Raw genomic sequence first — 14,187 nt, 5'->3', positions numbered from 1 at the left:
GTGAGCGGCTGACGGCACCCTGACAGGAATGTTCTGGAAGGCCTGGGGCCGCGCCCCGGCTGGCCAGTGGTGATTTGAGAGCTTTGCTCTGCTGTTGCTGCGTCTTGAGAAAGTGCGGTGCAGCGACGTGAATGCAGACGTCTTTTGGTGTCAGAGGCTGAAAAGTTAAAGGAGTGTCCTGCTTGGAGTGGGTGGCCATGAGGCCTGCCCCATCCCGTGGTTTCTGGGAGACTGAAAGGCAAAACAGGGGTGTTTTGTGCATGCGTGGTACGAAGGGCTTCACGTTAGCACGTCTTCGTGCGGGTTCTGGAGAGAGAAGGCTGCTGGAGGGAGGAGGGAGAACGGGTCAGTGTTGCAGGGCCTGGAAACTGAAAAGTGGGAGCCTTGACTTGGCAGTGAAGCCCGGGATGGAATGTAAAGAGCGACTGAATCAGTCGGAGCGTGGAGTGCACCCATCTGAGAAGACAATCCTTTGTGTATGTTAAAATGTAAAACCTAAGGAGGAAGAAGGTAGTCTACAAAGAGGTGAATTTAAGGCAAGTGCTGAAGGACAAAACAGTTTTTCTCTCTGAGGCTTCACGGAGGGTGGAATAGTCTTTTGGTAGGTCTGGTGAAAGGCTTTAATTGGAGCTTTACTTTACTCCTGGGATGAACACCGTGATGTCAGAGAGCAGAATGAATGAACTGGTTGGCTATTGCTGCCTGGGACTCCTGTGGTCACATTAAATGCACCTATAGCAGTCTTGCTGTGGCATAAATAAATTGAGATCAAACAGAGAAGAAAATACATAATTTAACTTAAAAAAATCATCTGTTTGGACATCTTTATTAATAGAATATAAGATTTAAATTTGAACTTTGAAAGAGACTTAGTGCTTGGCAATAGTTGTAAGCTTATGTTGTAGTAAGTTTTCAGATGCATGTTTGCACTTGTATCTACAGTAACAACTTCAAGGACATGAATTCTTTAGACTGGGCAAATTTGCTGTTCTTTGCCATATTGCTTGATAGAACTTCAGGATAATGGCATGTCCGAAACTGTGACAAGCCTTATCAGGCTGCTGGTAATCTTAGGAATCAAAATTCTCAAGGTGTTTGACATGAACCAGTTAGACATAAAAATGAGATCATTATGCATTAATCTTTAACTGAGCATGCATTTGGGGGGGTTTGCTAATAGAAACTGTGGCAGGAGGGTATATCAAAGCTCAAAATTACCATGATCAAACAACAGCAGACGCAAACCTGCAAACTGTTGGCTTTTTGGCAGCAATCCTGTTCTGGTCCTCTTTGGAGGACCTTCAGAGGATTCTGACTGCAGTGGTTCAAATGGAGAGAAGATAGTTTCTTCAAAATGTACTTTGTGAAGCCACAGTAATCACCTCGGCAAATATACCACAACCAGTGCAGTATCTCTACATTACATTCTGTGATGAACGCTTAAGCGTCATCTGATTTTCCTTTAGTTACCATCTTTATTTATGGGTGGATTTTTGTATTTCGATTATCTCCACCCCTAAGACCTGGAAAGTTCAAGAGACCGGTGCACCTTACAACAGTACTACATCATTTCTGCCTGCATTGTGGGCAGCATCAGAGGACAGTGTTTAAAAAACTAGGTTGTCTCTTCAATCTGAAAACAATGTGTGAAGATGGTTCTAATACAATTAACTTTTCAGCTAGGAAAGTACAAATTTAATGTAATTTTCAAACTCCTTCCTGCAGCTTGTGCCCTTCTGTTGTTTTATGGTACTCTGTGTTAAGTTATGTGTGACAGCTTGTCTGCACACTCACAAAGGAGCGCCAAGAGATAATGATGGGGGAGGGACACCCCAAATAATCCCCCACCCTGGATACTCCCAGGCCCATCACAGGATCATCTCCACAAGCCCAGAGGAGCACAGGAAGCAACGGCAGGTGGGAACCCAAACTGCAGAGTCCCAGGAGTGAACACCATATCTGGGCCCTTCCCAGGGATGCCCCAGGAGTCTCGGTGCCCTGTGAAACCCATCATGGGATGCAGGGGAAGTGCATTTTTGGATTTCACAGGACTTATTATAGGATTTATTAGGGGAGGAGCCAAAGGCAGGAAAAGGGAGGGATTAGGTGACAACAGAAGAGGGACAAGTGTGGGAAAATAGGGGGGCAAGGGGATAAAAAGGTTGCATGAAAATAATGGCTGCTTGATATGCTTGTCTGTGCCTGATCAGTGCAGTCTGTCCTATCTTCTTATTAAATTAATTTCTAACTCTTTCCTGGGCAAGGATTCTGTGTCTATGTCTGTGTGTCTGAGCCCAGTGGACCTCCGTCCTGCTCAGCCAGAGAAGGGAGCAGGATGAGGCCATTGGTACTGTCATCAGTATTTGTGTAAGTTTTCTGAGTGTCTCTCTGTGATCTGTGTGGCCAGCTATGTATATACATGTGTGTGTATATATGTATAGATGTGGTGTATAGATGTGCTCGGTGTGCATGTGCCTACTGAGAATACAACTTTTGCATGTTTATAAACAACATTAACTCTTAACATTGCATAAATGTATTTTTTACAGTTATTTTCTGGATTTTATAACAAAACAAATATGGGGAAAAGAAGCATGTGAGAATAGGACATGGGTAGCCTGAACTTTATTTTAAATGGGCCTGACAGAATTCCCTGGAATGCAAAAGTTCTTGAGCTGGCGTGACAGGTTGGTCAAAGTTTATAAACTGCAACAGTGTTAGATTAAGTATTTTTTTCATTTCTTGGAAAATACGCTGAGATCCAGTGGCATTTCTTACTACTATTTGCCTCACTAACCAATATTTTATGCTGTTACTCCAAATGTAGCATTTTGGAATACATTCTAGCACTTCAGCAGTTTTAGAGTCCCCCCAAAACATTCTCCATTGCTTTTTCCACAGATAATACAAAATGCAGCCGTTTCCTTGTTCTGAAGGCCTTCCTTTTAGATCTCTGCCTGAATTGGTCTATTATTTTCAACTTGCCTCAAACAGATCAAGAATCATATTAAAAAATATTTATCAGAGAAGCTAGTGAGGTGGAAAAAAGAAGTTGTGCACTGAAAAATCCAAGGTCCCTTTCACTTACAGAAGTTTTTGTGGTGTTAGTTTATCCTTTTACCTGTCTTTTCTGCCTAAAAGGTACACTTTCAGAGCTGCTGAGCTTTTCCAGGCGTGTTGTACTACAGTCTTTTGTTGCATGACAAAGCTGCTGCTTGGCTCACAAACTGTAATTTCTCCTGAGTGTTAAAGCATAGGTTCTTTCTTTTTCTTACTAGCAGTGCTGAGCCAAGAGACTGATTGAACTAGTAGACTTTAGAATGAGATATATTAAAATCCTCACAACCATGAAACATACATTTAGTTATAATAGTGATTATATGGTATTATATGCAGTCACTTTGGAACAAAGGTGAAAGAGATGGTTTAATACTCTTGATACACATTTAATCAGCCAAAATGCTGCTCTACTCTAATATACCTTATTAAATTAGTTCAGTGGTAGTAGTTATGCAGTATAGATTGATGGAAAAATCAAAGTAACAGAGCCTCAAAAGTTCTGTTGAAAGAATATTACTGAAGTTATTCATCGTATATAGAAATAAAGGATCAGACCAGAGTTCTGACAGAATACTGTCAAAAATAACAGATCTTGAAAAACCGCATCTGTCTAGAAATTACTGACAGTAACTTTCCATTCAGTGAAGGATTTTATTTATGAGTATGCCAAGACTATGCAAGCATAATTTCATATAGACATTTCACAGATTTATGGGTACTGTTCCTAAGCCAATCATACAGAAGCAATTAGATGCAGGACATTTCTGAGAGGAGAAAAATACAGTGGGTGAAGTTGGTCTGCAATAGAAATTTGGTATAGCTCTGCAGCTGTGTTCTGTCTTTCCTTGATCCTCTGGGCATGTGTCTGCTGGGGTTTCAAATGGTTTAGGCTCTGCAGGCAAAAGTGGAAAGGCTGAACCAATGAGTCCCCTGTCTATAGTCATGGGCCACATGAGTGCTGGAGAATTCCCATGGTGAGGTCCCAAACCAACATTTCTGTATGAGAGCCTGTTCAGGAGATCTGGAAGTCACTGCGAAAGCACATGGCCCCTTTGTGGGTGGATACTGTTGCTTCCGAGTCCTTATGGGACTCTGATCAGTGGGAAAGGAAGAATTTTCTGATTAATAAGCTAGAGAAAGTGTGAGAGAAAATGAGTGGAATTTCCTGGGATCTGATCAGGAGCAGGGTATTATCCAACATATATGTTCCCATTTTGCCTTTCCTAACTTAGATTACTTGATTTGGTATTATAGTTTTCTCCTGGTTTCTTTATAAAGAAATGTTTTTTATGGATAGAATGAAAGGGGAATTTAAAAATAAACGAAAGGCTAGATTTCTCCTGTTCAGAGCACTATTAGCACTTGTGGGATATTTGGGTGATTTCTGAAGCGTAAACTATAGATCTCCTTATTGTATGCTTTAAATACTGGACTTCTTAATGGCTCGTTAAGCTAATATATGTATGAAAGAATAAAGGTTGCGTTATTCTCAGTTAATGTAATGCAGTTTTAGAGACAAACGTGTTATAGTATTCAATATAATGAACTGAGCAGGGTCTCCTCCCCTTTGCCGAGATTAATTCACACACAGAAAAGGAATTGATAGGTGTTTTATTCTGCCTCAGCTGAAGAGCTTACCTGAAAGACTCAAACAGAATTAAAGACAATGTAGCTGACTACATTATCACCAGCCATACCAGCATCACTGAGTGCGAAACCAATGTTTTACCACAGTGCCTAAGACTCCCCTTAGCAAGAAAAATGGTAACGGCATGCTGTATAGCACTGATCATCGTCCATCTTACTAGCAGAGCGAATACTTAACCACGTTTTGACTTTACTAGATGTCTCTTGTTTTACCCAGAGATGTGCTCTTATAGCCCATATGCCAAACTCCTGATGAAGTTAGATGGAATTCTCCTTGGCTAAGATCAAGGCATTTAAATCAATTAAACAAATCCATGGTGTTTACATGCTTTAATGAATTTAAATGGTCTTTGTGGATTACATTTTATATAAATGAAGATTGCCTGATAAACAGAATGAGTCCCTGAGTTACTGGCCAGATACTGATATCTCTGGTATATTGAGTAATGACTGACATTTGGCGCTGTTTTCTGTGGAATTATCCCTGAGATACACAATTTCAGCTTAGATAACTATATTTCCATGAAATGATTGTTAGAGACCTCTCAGAAACTTTGCTTGTTTAGAAGTCACTATTTATTTATATGTATGTCTATTTTGCTTAGTGTGCCAGGCACTAGGAACTAACAGCTTTGAAACTGTTCCCAGTGTGAAAATAAGGCCTTGGAAATATGATTCTCTGGCTCTACTGATTAGCTGAACATTATATGTGTTTAGCAGACTGGGAGAAAGAGAATGGACTTGCGACAACTTTAAATATTGTGAAAATATTAAAAAGATACATATTTACCTGTATATCCGTAAAAGTGACAGAGAAGATGAGTTATAGTTAATACCAGAAAACCAGAAAATTTGAGATTCAGTTGAGTGGGTGAAGCTGAATCTGGTGCTGTTATCAACCGAAGCTTCCAAATGAAAGGGGAATCATTTACTGTTGTTTAAAATTTAAAAGTGGGAGGTAGGTAGACTTCATCTGATTTGTAACACTCTGTTTTAAATAGCTATTGTGACAGGCAATGCTTCTGAACATATGCACGATAACAAAATAGTTTGCCCTGATCAGACATATCACAATGAATGTCAAATTAATTTGCAACATTAATACACTCCTGGAATTACAGTTTTACTCATTCAGAGATCTGGATACATTGCTGACAGTCCCTGCAATTTAATTCTGCAGAAGGCATGATTAGAAATTTCAAGGAGAACAAGACATGCTGATTATCCAAAAATCACTTTCAGTGTTAACTGTGGGGAAATACTGAAATGAAACTTTTCTCACAGAAAGCAGAGGTAGCTGCATATTTATGCAGTGGTGGCTCTGTAAATTTGTTTCTTCTTTGTTTGTTTTCCTGGGCGAGAATGGGTGCTCAGATGTGAAAAACAGTAGCTACTGTTTTCTGTTACTATTTAATACTATAGAATGGATTTTTTTTTGTATGTACTAAGCTCTTTATTTCTTTTGATTACTGGGAGTCTTATTTTGTCCTCCCCAAGAAATGGGCGTAACTTCCGATTTAGTTTTGAAATACTTCATAGAAAATTTAGAGCTTTTCTCCAGTCCTTACAAGGTAAACATACTGGTGCAACTTGTTCAAAGTGATTAAACAGGGCTTGTTTTTACGGTCCTGATGAGAAGAGAGGTCAGGCAAGCAATAGTGGGGAATAATTAAAGCAGTAGTTCTACTGTTGCTGCCATAAAGAACTTCTTGTTTTGGAGATGTAACATTTCATGGCAGAATGAAGTTACTCTGGTCTACATATGCCTGTGTCAAAACCAGGACAGCCTGGTATACAAGCCTCATTGCAATTGTAGTGATGTGCAGGTGTTACACTTTCATTTTTCTGTGTGCATGGAAAATGATGTCCTGGTATACAACTTCTTTTGGTTCGACTATGAATTAGAGCTGTGAGAACTGTGAGGTCCTCCTATCTGCTGTGCATTGGTGAACTGAGAAATCTCTTTAGATTGCAGCTATATCGTAACACTTAGGCGAGGTATTGCAAAGTTTTGGTTTGCAGACTGCTGTGCTAAGACAGTGCCAAATGCCACACATGCTGTGTGTGCGTGTGTGGGTGTGTGTACGTGTGTGGGTGTGGAGTCACTTGCTCAAGTGGTCATCAGTCTTGCTGCTGGAAGACGAGTCACAAATATAACATGTTTCTATCATGTAGCATCCTGTTGAGGGACTGGAGAACTGAAGGCACCGTTCGTTTCTGAGAATAGTACAATTATGCCTGCTTCTGTATATATTTTAATGAAATCATTAAACCAACAACATTAAAAGATTAAAATTGAAAAGGTGGTAAATACAAGTAGTTCCCTGAGTGGCTGAGCTAATGAATTCTACTTCTTTATGGATCTGTGTTTTGTGGTTGGATGCCTTAGTCTTTAATAAGGTAGAAACATTTCCTGCAGTTGAGGCATTTATAATGGCTCTTCTCACTGTGGATTATCCAAAGTCTAATTGGAGTAAAGCTCACTTTGAACACTTTTCCTTAATGAATTCACTAAGTTGTAACAATCTCTTAAAAAGGTTTTTTAACTTTAAGAGCATGGATATGGATACTGTACTGATACTTCACAGTCAACAGCTTGTCTCTTGCCATCTAGTAGAAACAAATTGACATGGGGAGAGATTATGAAGAATTACTGCAAATTGCCATTTCATAGAATCATAGAATGCTTTGGGTTGGAAGGGACCTTTAGAGGTCATCTAGCCCAACCCCCCTGCAGTGAGCAGGGACAGCTTTAACCAGACCAGGGTGCTCAGAGCCCCGTCCAACCTGACCTTCAATGTTGCCAGGGATGGGGCCTCTACCACCTCTCTGGGCAACCTGTGCCAGTGCTTGACCACCCTCATTGTAAAAAACTTCTTTCTAAAGGAAAGAAAACTGTAATGTAAGACAGCAAATCATAAAAATAGATTTGTGAAGTAAAACAATAGTTTCATTAGTAGTTTAAATAACAGTGAGTGATAACATAACTCAACCTGATTTTTTTTCAGTAGGAATACCTAAATGGCAATTTAGTAGAGATTAGCAATAAATCGTTGCTGTGCTGATTTCCAGTGTGGGAAGGATGATAATCTGTAGAAAACATGAGGATGAAGAGTGAGAAATAACAAAACAAATCATGCTTATTTATTTTAATTTTAAAATTTATTCCTTTTGCACTGTTCATGTTTGGTTTGTCTTTACTTTCTGCAAATAAGATGTATTTTATCGTTATAGCAGTTCAACATGTTTAAATCCTTTTTAAGATACAGATTAATGCATTTGAAGGCACACTGGTGATTAATAAATATTTTTGTCTCTCTGGCCTTGCTCCTTGTGGTCATGTCTTCATTGGGGAAGAGAAAATATGTGTTTAACTACATCTTAGTTTACCTGTAGCAACTAATACCAGATAAAATCCTCATTAAGACAAAGTTTGTAGTTTCAAGCCAAGTTAGTAGCTTTGAGTAAACTCTTGTTCCCTCTGGGCCCTCTGATGTTGTTGGCTAACAAAACTGCAGACTGTTTTTCTCATCATCTGATTAATAGTGTCTATTTTTCATTGTATCAAGCATCAGTAACTTTGGGTTTCACTAAACAGCGAAAGTCCTCTGATAAATTAGTTACCATGAGCCAATAATGCAATTATTTTGTATTTTCACAGGGAGTATGTAGCCTTCTTGTTTGTGCAGTACTTTTTCCCAAAAAGCTGAAAAGAAACAATTTTGTAAATGTAGAGTTCAACTTTGAATTGTTTAGGTACTCAAAACTTCTATTAAAGCAGGTTCTCAGTCTTCATTGGCTCATAGTGCCTTTTTCAGTAGTAGGATTTTATTAACACATAATGACAAAATATAAAAAGTCCTGGGGTGGATAAGGCAGCTCTCATTTTCATAGATATTGATCCAGTCCTTATTATTGGATTTCAGGTCGATCAGGGCTTCTTGTATAATGTTGGTTATCTATAGATGATGGCTTTGGGAGGACTGAGTAGTATTCAGTCTGGTTTTAAAAGCAAGCATTGACAATGCCCAAATGCCAGGTCTGTGCTGGATGTCAGGCTGTGCTTCCCTTTTGGTGAGGCACCATGCTGCAGATTTCTAGTTACAGGACCCAAGTGAGGGCCATGTCCCCTTAGGTAATCCAAGACGACAAAAGAATAGCCTTGGTCCCTTCCAACCCCAGCCAACAGCCAGGTAAGTCCTTGAAGGAATGACATTAATCGAGGATAGCCTTTGATGCCTGATCAATGGGCTTGCAGTGACAATGTCAAAGTTGCCATTTCTTGCAGTGACAATGTCAAAGTTGCCATTTTTTGTTCTAGTGCAGAACAAAAATATGAGTCAAAACCTCTGTGTTTCTTGCTAGATGCAGTTATGATTCTGATTAGTGTTTTTATCATAAACTGATGAAGAGAAACTAATTTCACATTTTGCAATTCTTGTATCATTTCAGTGTATGGCTGAGGAGAAAATAGTGCTGAAATATTGAAAAGTGGCTGCTTGCTTACATGAAACTGATTTGAAAATTCGATGCCTATTTATGAAGGTAATTTCAGCTGTGGATTCTGTGGTGCCCATAGATTAAGTCTGCTGGTATTTCAGTGCTTGGATGAAAACCTGTAAGTACTAAAAGTGCTGTTTGAAAGGTAATTTGAGTTATTTTACTGGGAGAAAGTGTATTGGCTGACAGTCTAAACATGAGTCAGCTCTATTATCAACCAGTCTTTAATATATCCATTAAAAGTTGATATTTCATTTGGAGAAAGCCACAGTTTAGAGAGTTAAGTATGCAAACTCTTTTCAGAAGACCAGGGCCTGGAAACTGACTTGCTTTCACCACAGGTAAGTAATTAATTTTTTTGTAGACACTTTCACCATTTGCTTATGCAGGCAATTGAGGCCTGTGGTCTGTGAGGTACTCTGAAACCTTTAAAAAAACCCTCAACCCACTACATAATACAATATAGTCCAATTTTTCCCCCCTAATTTCTGTCTTTAAGATAGAAGAATGGACATGGGCTTCTAGAGACCAAAAAAATGTCTGAACAAATTTTACTCAACTTTTGATTTAGTTTTTTCTACTCTCGATGAAAATTTGCATTCAGAGAGTCGGCAGAAACATGATTTAAGCCTATACAGCAAATTAGGGTTTAACATAATGATATCCTGACTATTTAGGTTGTTTTCTTTCCTAATATTTATATTAGAAATGCTTGAAGTTTTCCTCTGAATAGATTAGAGAGGGGCACTTCTATGCTAACCTACTGGCATCTCAGTACTTTGTCAGTATGATCTCTGTGACCTGCTCTATTCCTGGTCTGCCAAGAATATTCCTTTTGTTTAGGACCTCATCCCAACCACATATCACATTTGCAGCTTTGCATAAAATAGTTTGTCCACTTTCTAGCTGCATTTGTGTTCTGCCACAGGTCAGATTGCACCAATAAAATAGTGGAGATTTTCTGAATTTTTATTTTCTTGCTAGCATCAAGTCCATTCCTTTCTTAGGCTGCTGTGGAGTTGGGATGAGACGCTGGGGTGCTAGATTTTTTTTTTTAATGAGCTCCACAAGAAAGAATAGAGGGAGAGGAAGAGATGGAAAAAGATGAAATAGCTAGAACAGAAAGACCTCCTAATCTCACAGCATGATCAAAGAGATTTTTAGCTGTGTCTGAACTACAGGGGTGTATCCTGGTCCCTTGATTATCCAGACTCAGAGATTATTGGAAAATGCTCCCACTCTGTTTATTCTGTGTGGCTTAGTTTCCTTCCTGTGCAGTCAAAATTTGGAGGGTCAGAGGACTTCCACAAGACCCGGGTCTTGCTGCAGGTGGAACCATGGGGCAGCTGGAATGTGCACCTAGAACTGCAGTTTTGGAGATACTTTCGGGTACCACGGATAGATGTGTGGGCTGCAGACTGCTTGGTTATTGAATAATATATAAAACTCAATATCTTTTCTTTCAAATGCAATTATTCAAATCAACGCCAAGAAGAAGAGTCTGGGAGAAGCAATAACAACAGTGTGGGGTTTGTTTTTAAGGAAGAAGGAGGCTGGGAATGTGTTTGAAAGAGAACAGGAAGATGGAACAAATTTAGATTTATGTGCAGTACTACACATTCAGAGGGGAACCCTTAGATTAAAAGCAGAAAGGGGAAAAGTTCTGCAGTGCAATGAACTGGGTCTTGAGGTATGTATAGCATAATGCGCTTGTGAAGCTAAAGCATGCCTCTCTCATAATCACTATAATCAGCATGCTCACCAAAGGGCAGAAATTGGTCCTGTATTTTTATTTCATTGCAATACAGTTCAGATGTAGAAATTAAAAACCAGCTTTTTATTTTGAAGATAAAGAAATCATATTCCTTATTTTCTGAATGCTAGAGATGCTCTATTATAGGTGCAGCAAAACTTTGCCCGTAAAAAAAAAAGTTGGTTATTTCTATGACTCATCTTGAAGAGAAAAAATAATTCCCAGTACAGCTTATATTTTCTTTCAGTTTTGGGGCTATAAAAAAATTGGTCCATGTTAGGCAACAAGGTGCTGGGGTCCAAGCTAGGTTGTTGTTTATGAGTAGGTTGAACAAGAGGTTGATTTATCTACCACCTCTGAATATTAGGCTGAAGTACTTAGGCTTGACTATCCAAAAAAAGGCTGCTAAATCTTTCCATGCTTCAGCTTTCCATCCTGCAGGCAATAATGTTTACTCACCCTTGTAAAGTCATTTGAGGTCTTGTATCTATGACAGTGCGAGTAGTAATTAGCAGTAATGCTGAACAGAGAGGAAAAAAAAAGGCTTAGAAGCACTGTATTTCAATTTTTTAAAAAATAATGGATTCTGACTTTATTTGCATAGCCAAATGATTTATTTCTGTACACATTGTCTGCCAGAGATCCCTGTATAATATTGTCAAGTAATGAAATCTAAAGACACTATGGATTATTGTTTTGCTATATATGCAATGTTCAATGTAAAGTGGTTTCATGCAGAGAACTGAAATGAGACACAGATGATTCATTTACACATTTATTTACTATTCTGCTTATTCTATCAGACTGAAATGGAGAACAATGCATTTATTTTACAGACATTTGACATAAATTAAACAGATATTTTGATGTTGAACATTTGTACAGACTACAACATGCATATTAATATGTAGATTGGTGCAGAAATATTTAGTTGATCAGCAAAATCTAGTATGACAAAAATAATAATCACATTTCCTTTTTTATGAAGTTAAAATACAGCTGATATGGAGACATTGATACGAATACCACTAAATGTGAGAAGTTATTAGTCTAATGGAATCAGATGGTTAGCTGAAAAAAGAAAGCTATTGTCAAACAGTCTTATCTACAAAAAGAAATGAAATCAAAATGTTTCTAACAAATACAATAATAATGAAAAAAAGCATGTTTGATGCAATTACCATTGCAAAATGCCCTATTATTCCCCTGCCCCACCCCCAAATACAAACAATGCATGAAGCAAAAGCAGCATATTCTCCCACAAAATGTCTGGGGCATTTTGTAAAGGCAGATGAATGAGATTAGACAAGACTTATCACATATGCTTTTATCTCCTAGTGACAGTTCTTTAAAGAAAGGTATGTTGTTAATATAGCATTGTATGATGAAACGTTGCTAATTCTGTAAAATTGAACAATAGTGAAGACACTGCTATCGCGCCAAGAGAACTTGAAAAAATACTGTTGTGCTTTTTTTGTTTGCAGCATTCAGAGCATTCACAGAGGAATACAAAGTAAAGTTCATTAAACTCAATAAAACTAATAATAGTCATGCTACCGTATCTATGAAACTAACACAGTAATAACTTATAAACATGAATTAGTACATATTTTTAGTTGATATTTACAGTGATCTTAAAGCAATAGGCTAGGTATTCAACTTTCAGGTTTTTTTGTACGCTAATCCCTCCATGTTTCAGTTTATCAGCATGGCTCCTTTGACTTCTGAAAGAGTTACATAGGTAAAACTCTGCATAACTCTCTGAAAATTTAGAGGTATAAATCCAGAACTCTGCATCCTAGCAGAAGTACCCATGATTGTCTCCAACAGTGTTTTTTTCTTTTTTTCATTTTGTAATATGTGTTAGAAACTGTTCCTTTTCCCTAAAGCTATAATATATTGCTCCATCCTTCAGTTTTATACAGGCAGAATTCCCATTGGCTTTCTGCTTAAGGACTTCAAGAACAGGCATAAATGTTTTGTATTCTGAATCTCCACTGAGAGATGCTATCTGAGCAAAACTTAGAGCAAAAATATCAGTATAAGACATATGTCCTTCACCTTGCAATTGTTAAAAAAGTAAGATAAGGAATAGGCTTTTTGTTTCTTGCGTAACCTTTTACAAGATATGTCCTAGGCATCAGAGTAACTAAGCACATGATCAAAACTCTAATAGCCCCCCAATTTAAATAAATTTAAACTGATGATCCAAGTAGAAAGAGATCTAGGCATGGTAGATCGGCACAAAATACTCAAGCTGGGCTTCTAATCCTCCATCACTGCTTAGCCATTTGCACTGCCATTTGCTTTTATTCATACCAGTATAAACTAAGAGTTGCTGTTAAGTGAAACAGGGCTACTTGCAGTCAGCTTAATATTCCACTGAATTAACGATCTTGGAGTGAGAGTCGATGTAGGGCTGTCTGTACTGTCTTCATTAAGCATAACACCAACCTAAATTGACTATAGAAATACGCAGTATTTAAGAGTGTGGTCTGAACTGCAAACAGCAACTATCCAAGAGTTATCAAGAACTTACTGTTTAGATGATTCCACCTGGATTGAGTTCGAGAGCACACTGGGGACAATTTCATCTTTGGCTATATATTGCTCTTCTTATGCAATACCACTGATGACAATGGCAAAATTTCCTTGAGTAAGGGATTTAGCCAAGACTACATGGACTAGAGGTGACAACCATGGTAGAGATAGTCTATGTCTACATTAGCAAGTAGTACAACACAACAGAAGCAGATTTGTTGAGAAAACAGTTTGTGCTGACAATTTATGCTATGTGTATCAGGGGTACTATTGTGGACTGGCTCTAGTCTGGTACCAAGGCCTGAGTGCTTTGTACTGGTTGCAGCATAGGAGGTGCCCTCATGGAACAAGTTTTCTGGTTCAGCTTCATCTAAAAGTAATCCAGTTTGCATGGTCCAAGATTGCTCTGTGATGTGAACCAAAGCACGAGAAGCAGGGATAGCTCTCTCTCATGGTAAGAGAGCTCTCCCGATTTCCACTAAGATGCCAGTGTAAACATAGCCATAGACTTCCAGATTTAGAAGTGTACATTGCTCCTGCTGATGTTAAATATGTATTTAAATACTTATTTGAGGTAAAAATTTAATATATTGAAATTAATTACCCAGACTGCTCTTAGATTCAGGGTTTACATTAACCACAGGACTACAGTCAATGTCTAAGGTAATGACATGTCACCGTTCTGT

Source organism: Pelecanus crispus, chromosome 2, assembly GCF_030463565.1.
Source record: "Pelecanus crispus isolate bPelCri1 chromosome 2, bPelCri1.pri, whole genome shotgun sequence".
Classification (NCBI taxonomy): Eukaryota; Metazoa; Chordata; class Aves; order Pelecaniformes; family Pelecanidae; genus Pelecanus; species Pelecanus crispus.
The sequence above is the reverse complement of the archived record's forward strand: the minus strand, read 5'-3'. Positions refer to the sequence as shown.